Genomic DNA, 7720 nt, shown 5'->3' with positions numbered 1-7720 from the left:
CCTGCTCCCCACTCGCCCTGCAGCCTCTGCACTCCCCTCCCCCTGCAGCCTCTGTGCCCCCTGCTCCCCACTCGCCCTGCAGCCTCTGCACCCCCTGCCTGCCCTGCCCCTGCAGCCTCTGTGCCCCCTGCTCCCCACTCGCCCTGCAGCCTCTGCACCCCCTGCCCCTGCAGCCTCTGTGCCCCCTGCTCCCCACTCGCCCTGCAGCCTCTGCACCCCCTGCCTGCCCTGCCCCTGCAGCCTCTGTGCCCCCCGCCCCTGCAGCCTCTGTGCCCCCTGCTCCCCACTCGCCCTGCAGCCTCTGCGCCCCCTGCCTGCCCTGCCCCTGCAGCCTCTACACCCCCCCGCCTGCCCTGCTCCCCCCCCCCCACTCACCGGGCAGAGGGAGAAATGCAGGCTCCACGTGGAATCAAACATTGCCGGCTGCTCTGTGGGGGAGGAGAGAGCGGGGGAGGGGGAGGGACTCTGGCTGCTAGAGGCCCTAGTGGCTGCGAGCGGCTTTCAATCAGGCCAGGCGTCCAATCAGCTGCGCCGCACTCTGCATGAGGGGAAGGGGGAAATCCCGGACATTTCTTCTTGATTAGAAATCTCCCCCCGGACGGCCATTTAACACTGAAAAAGCCGGACATGTCCGGGGAAACCTGGACGGATGGTAACCCTAACCTAGTAGGATGCCCATGGATGATGGGGATGAGAAACCTGCATCATGTGATGCTGTACCTGCCCCCATGAGGCATTGCAAACCCTTCCCAACGTATCCTGCGACCAGTTGCACAGTGGGATAGCTACCCACAGTGCACTGCTCTCTGTGCCATTGCAAGAGCTCCTACTGTGGATGCGCTCCGCTGACTCATGAAGCATAGTGTGGACATGCAACAGCGGTTTAATTACAGTGGTGGTTGTACATCGATGTAACTTAAATCAACTTTGAACTTTGTAGTGCCGACATAGCCTAAGTAAGGCCTTGGCTACACTCGAAACTTCAAAGTGCTGCTGCGGGAGCGCTCCCACGGCAGCGCTTTGAAGTGCGAGTGTGGTCGCGGCACCAGCGCTGGGAGAGAGCTCTACCAGCGCTACAGGTACTCCATCTCCCTGAGGGGATTAGCTTACAGCGCTGGGACCATGGCTTTACAGTGCTGTAACTCACTGCGCTCAGGGGGGTGTTTTTTCACCCCCCTGAGTGAGAAAGTTGCAGACCTGTAAAGCGCCAGTGTAGCCAAGCCCTAAGACGGTTTTACAGATGGATAAACTGTCAAGCTGCTGCTGAAAAAAAAAGTCCTGATATTGGAGAGATCTATCTGAGATCATGAGTGAGGCTTAATTTTACTTAGGGTATGTCTACACTACGAGAGTATTTCAATTGTACTTAAATCGAATATGTGGAATCGATATTACAAAGTCGAACGTGTGTATCCACAGTAAGGACAGTAATTCGACTTTGTGAGTCCACATTAACGGTGCAAGAGTCGACATTGGAAGCGGTGCACTGTGGGCAGCTATCCCACAGTTCCCGCAGTCCCCGCTGCCCATTGGAATTCTGGGTCGAGCCCCCAATGCCTGCTGGGGAAAAAAATGTGTCGAGGGTGGTTTTGGGTAACTGTCATCATCCAACCGTCACTCCTGCCCTCCCTCCCTGAAAATGCCGGCGGGCAATCAGTTCGCGCACTTTTCTGGTGAGTGACAGCGCGGACGCCACAACACTGCGAGCATGGACCCGCTGCGACCATCGCTGCAGTTATGGCCGTTGTCAACACCTCGCACCTTATCATCCACCTTTTCCAGAGGCAGATGCTGAGAAATCGGGCGAGGAGGCTACGGCAGCACGGTGAGTACATGAAGTCTGAGAGTGGCACAGACCTCTCACAAAGCACAGGACCCCGCGCAGTGAACATCATGGTCACAATGGGTCATGTTGATGCTGTGGAATGGCGATTCTGGGCCCAGGAAACAAGCACGGACTGGTGGGACCGCATAGTGCTGCAGGTCTGGGATGAATCACAGTGGCTGCGAAACTTTCGTATGCGGAAGGGAACTTTCCTTGAACTTTGTGAGTTGCTGTCCCCTGCCCTGAAGCGCAAGGACACCCGGATGCGAGCAGCCCTGACTGTCCAGAAGCGAGTGGCCATAGCCCTCTGGAAGCTTGCAACGCCAGACAGCTACCGGTCAGTCGCGAATCACTTTGGCGTCGGGAAATCTACCGTGGGGGTTGCTGTGATGCAAGTAGCCAACGCAATCGTTGAGCTACTGCTGTCAAAGATAGTGACCCTTGGAAACGTCCAGGTCATCATAGATGGCTTCGCCCCGATGGGATTCCCAAACTGCGGTGGGGCTATAGATGGAACTCACATCCCTATCCTGGGACCGGACCACCAGGCCAGCCAGTACATTAACCGAAAGGGCTACTTTTCAATGGTGCTGCAAGCACTGGTGGACCATAGGGGACGTTTTACCAACATCAACGTAGGATGGCCGGGCAAGGTTCATGATGCTCGTGTTTTCAGGAACTCTGGTCTGTTTAGACGGCTGCAGGAAGGTATTTACTTCCCGGACCAGAAAATAACTGTTGGGGATCTGGAGATGCCTATAGTGATCCTCGGGGACCCAGCCTACCCGCTAATGCCCTGGCTCATGAAGCCCTATACAGGCGCCCTGGACAGTGCAAAAGAACTCTTCAACTACCAGCTGAGCAAGTGCAGAATGGTGGTGGAGTGTGCTTTTGGACGTCTCAAGGGGAGATGGAGAAGCTTACTGACTCCTCTGATCTCAGCGAAACCAATATCCCCATTGTTATTGCAGCTTGCTGTGTGCTCCACAATCTGTGTGAGAGCAAGGGGGAGATCTTTATGGCGGGGTGGGAGGTTGAGGCAAATATCCTGGCTCCTGATTACGCCCAGCCAGACAGCCGTGCGATTAGAAGAGCCCAGTGGGACGCGCTGTGCATCCGGGAGGCTTTGAAAGCTAGGTTCCACAGTGAGCAGGGTAACCTGTGACTATTAAGTTTGTTTAAAGAGAAGCTGAACCTGCCCCCGTTTCTTTACCCACTTACTGTTGACTATCCTCTGCAGCTACATACCCCGTTCACCCTGTCTCCCCACTTCCAACACATGTTTAAAAATAAAAGACATGGAACTTTGTTAATGAACACTGTTTTCTTTATTACGCATTTAACGGTAAAGTGTTGAAAGTGGGACGCAGGCTGTGGTGGGTAGCGGGCGTACTGATGGAAAGAATGCTTCTAAACTCGAGGAATGACAGGCTTCTGCTAATAGAGCGGTCCGCAGTGGTGGACTGGTTGTTTCAACGGAGCCTGCCACCCCTCCTTTTCGGGACTCTGTGTGTGGGGGCTATGTAACTTTGTGGCGGGGGAGGACGGTTACAGATCCCCTGCTGCGTGGCTCTGTCATCCAGGACAAGGACCGCTGCATAAGATCTCTAACCACCCTCCCCCGCCACAAAGTCACATAGCCCTCCCCCCCGAAAATGAAAACCACCTCCCAGACTGACCAGGGTGCCTAGTGACTGCAATGTGTGTGTGCCCTGCTGCTGAACCTGCCCCTGCCTCTGTACCCTGGTAAAAGTGACTGTCCTCTCCAATTACCAACCCCCTTCCCCCCTTCAAACACAGTCTCCCCTAAAAGAACATGATGGATACAGTAATTAACAGAAACGTATCTTTTATTAACAACTACACAGTTAGGGGATGAAACTGGGATGGGGGCTTGGGTGAAGTGGGAAGGAAAGGACTTATCAAATGAGAGCTTTCTGGTACTTGAGCAGTCTGCAGGGGTGGAGTGACAGTTTTCACGGCACCTGCTGCCCCTCCTTCTTGGAACTTTGGGTGAGGGGGGGATGGGACTTTGTGGCGGGGGACGGTGGTTAGAGATAGACTGCAGCGGAGCTCTGTTCTCCTGCCTCCGGTCCTGCAGAACATCCACAAGGTGCCGGAGTATGTCCGTTTGCTCCCTCATTAGTCCAAGCGGCGTTTGAGTCGCCTGCTGGTCTTCCTGCCGCCACCTGTCCTCCTGTTCGCTGTGTGATCACTGGTATTGAGACATGTTCTCCCTCCACTGGGTCTGCTGTGCCGACTCGGCTCGGGAGCAGACCATAAGTTCTGAGAACATCTCGTCCCGTGTCCTTTCCTTTCTCCGCCTAATCTGAGCCAGCCTCTGCGAGGGGGGTGGCATGGTAGGTCGGGAGACATTTGCAGCTATGGGATGGGAAAAAGGGAGTGAATTCCTCACAAAGATAATTTTTTGTGAACAATGAACATAGTCTTTCTCTGTGAACAAGACCATGCACAGCACCTATCACATGCGCACTCAGGACAAGGTCGAATTTTCGGCCTTCGCATTCAGTGCCTGGGGTCTTGCAGTGGAGATCAGACAACCGGGGCAGGACAGAGGAATTCGGGTAGCAGGCTGACATGGTAAGCCGTAGACTTTTGGCTGCTTAAAACTTAAATTATAGCTGTGCCCTCCTTTCACGTTCAAAGCAATGCTCCTATCGTTGGCCAGTTCCTGCTGCCGGCAATCCGGCAAGCATGAACTCTGCCCCTGTCCCACCCCCCCGCAGCTGTCCCCGGGAAAGATCCCTGTATGCTGCCCCTCTCCCGCCTCCACCGCATGGCTGTAAACTGCCGGTTACAGTTCTGTAAAGGAACAGGCAAGCAGTCCCAATAGTAACATTCCCCTAATTCTAAGCAGGTCACCATGAGCGACATCACTCTTCTGAGAATTTCGGAGACTGAGAAAGAACGCATGCTGCGTGAAAGCCAGCAAAAACCAGGGCCGTATGCCGCCATGCTCTGCAAGGCAATGATCCCAGAGTACTTGATGATAGCCTGGCGAGGAAAAGTTTCCTACTACGGAGGACATAATAAGGCCGCTGTCCCCAGGAACCTCATGCAAAGGCTTTCCAATTACCTCCAGGAGAGCTTCATGGAGATGTCCCATGAGGATTTCTGCTCTATCCCCATACATATAGACTTTCTTTTCCAGTAGCTGCACTGGCAAGGACTAAAAAGTAGAGCACCTAGGGCAAACTAATCATGATAAACTGGACATTGTTAGATTCTTTTGCAGTAGTTGCACTGCCAAGGACTAAAACGATAAGCGCCTAGGGCAAACAAATCATGAAAAACCCATTGATAATATTCCTGTTCTGTTTAAAATAAATGTTTACATGTTTAAAACACTTACCGACTGATCCTTCCCCTGATTCAGGGTCAGGGTTAACGCCTGGGGACGGTTGGTAGGGGATCACTGTGAGGGTGATGAAGAGATCCTGGCTGTCTGGGAAATCAGCGTTGTAAGCGCTGTCGACTGCCTCGTCCTCCTCCTCACCTTCCTCATCTTCCCCATCCGCTAACATCTCCGAGGAAGCGGCCGTCGACAATATCCCATCCTCAGAGTCCACGGTCAGTGGTGGGGTAGTGGTGACGGCCACACCTAGAATGGAATGCAGTGCCTCGTAGAAACGGGATGTCAGGGGATGGGATCTGGAGCATCCGTTTGACTCTTTGGTCTTCTGGTACGCTTGTCTCAGCTCCTTGATTTTCACGCGGCACTGCGTTGCATCCCGGCTGTATACTCTCTCTGCCATGGCTTTTGAGATCTTCTCGTAGATCTTTGCATTCCGTCTTTTCGATCGCAGCTCCGAAAGCACGGTCTCATCGCCCCACACAGCGATCACATCCAAGACTTCCCGATCGGTCCATGCTGGGGCCCTCTTTCTATTCTGAGATTGCATGGTCACCTCTGCTGGAGAACTCTGCATGGTTGCCAGTGCTGCTGAGCTCGCCACGATGTCCAAACAGGAAATGAGATTCAAACTGCCCAGACAGGAAAAGGAATTCAAATTTTCCCAGGGCTTTTCCTGTGTGGCTAGTCCGAGCATCCGAGCTCGGACTGCTGTCCAGAGCGCCAACAGAGTGGTGCACTGTGGGATAGCTCCCGGAGCTATTAGCGTCGATTTCCATCCACACCTACCCTAATTCAACATGGCCATGTCGAATTTAGCGTTACTCCCCTCGTCGGGGAGGAGTACAGAAATCGAATTTAAGAGACCTCTATGTCGAACTAAATAGCTTCGTTGTGTGAACGGGTGCAGGGTTAATTCGATTTAACGCTGCTAAATTCGACATAACCTCCTAGTGTAGACCAGGCCTTAGAAATTGCTGTCAACACCCCCCATTTTGTCAACCCCCCCATTTTGACTACACAATGAAATAGTCCCCCATGCGATATTTCTGTAATTTAAAAAATGACATTAGTGGAAGAGCTTACACCAGGGCAATGTGTCATGGCAGAGAACAACTGGAATTTTACATAATGCATCTCAAATTGAAGTGATAAAACTGGAACAAAATTCCAAAGGCCAAACTATTCCATTTAGCCCCTGCATTAGGGCCATGGCAGGGCCCCTCTGTGCCAGTCAAACAAGCTGAGTCTGAGTTGTAGGTGGGAATACATAAGCTGCACCCTGCTCTTCTTGAAGATCCTGGTTCATTGCATGGGCTGATCTGGAGGATGAGAGGAGGAAGACCAGGAAAGACCCTGCCCCTCCCTGCAACCTTTTGGGCAAGGTGCCACCCTGGGATGCCAAGGGAGGGAGTGTGATTGTGACTGGCCTTTGCGGAGGGTGAGGAAAGGGAAGAGGAGGCTTGCAGCACCCTCTCTGCATATCCACACAAATGCCAGTTACCACCAGGCCTCCAGATGTGCAGAAGTGAGTGACCCAAATCGCACAAGCCCATTATCTGAACCAACGTTCGAACATGACGGCCTGGGAAGTCAATAGAACACTCGCAGGTGGCAACATTTTCTAAGCCTGCCGACTGTGATGTAGTAGTGAGACACAGCCTGCCCTTTTCCTCCAGAAACACTTTCCTTCACCACCTTCTGGTCCCTCCCAGCTCTATGCACTGTAGGGATGGACTCTCAGAGATAATTCTCCCACTGTGTCATTCTGGGAGACAGCTCTTTGCGGGTATGTCTGCACAGCGGCTGGGAGGTACAATTCCCAGCTTGGATGTTCATACCTGTGCTAGCTCCCTCTTTTTCCTTCCCCTCCTCCTCTGCAGTGACAAAATGGACAGTGATAAGCCCCCTGTCAAGCCTCACATGTGCTGGGACTCCCCCTGTCATCCCTCAGTGGCTGCTTTTCTTAGTGCCTTTCTTTATTCATTATCCCGTTTCTGAATAGAAAACTTTTGTATGAAGTTGGAGCCTCTTAAAGGAGAGGTTTTGTTTGGTTTTGTTCCTGTTTTGAGTTTTAAATTAACTTAAAAAAAATTGCATACAAGACTAAACCCCAGGAACTGAACACCAAAAGTTTATATGAAAAATGTTCTAATAAACAAAATGGAGGGTTTGTAATGAAATGATCTCTCAAAATTTATTTTAGTGCAGACACTCTATCGTAATACAGACTGTTAGCATATAAGAAAAGCCCCACATTCAGTGGCACAACTACTATCTGTATGTGTGGTACATTTCTACTTCATTCCCCGCTTACCAGAGGAAAAATTGCTCACGGATATTTCTTTTTAAATTAATTATTCCTCTGCATTGTATGGTTATTGGCAGAGGCAGGTCACAGCCATGCAGCTTGCACTTGAAGGACAAGATAATATTTTTTCTTTATTATTATTATTATTTTCTTGGTTCTCAGAATGGCAAAAGTTCAACCAACAGACTTGGACTAACTCTTAAGAAAGCTG

Source organism: Chrysemys picta, chromosome 12, assembly GCF_011386835.1.
Source record: "Chrysemys picta bellii isolate R12L10 chromosome 12, ASM1138683v2, whole genome shotgun sequence".
NCBI lineage: Eukaryota > Metazoa > Chordata > Testudines > Emydidae > Chrysemys > Chrysemys picta.
This window is presented reverse-complemented; position numbering follows the sequence as displayed.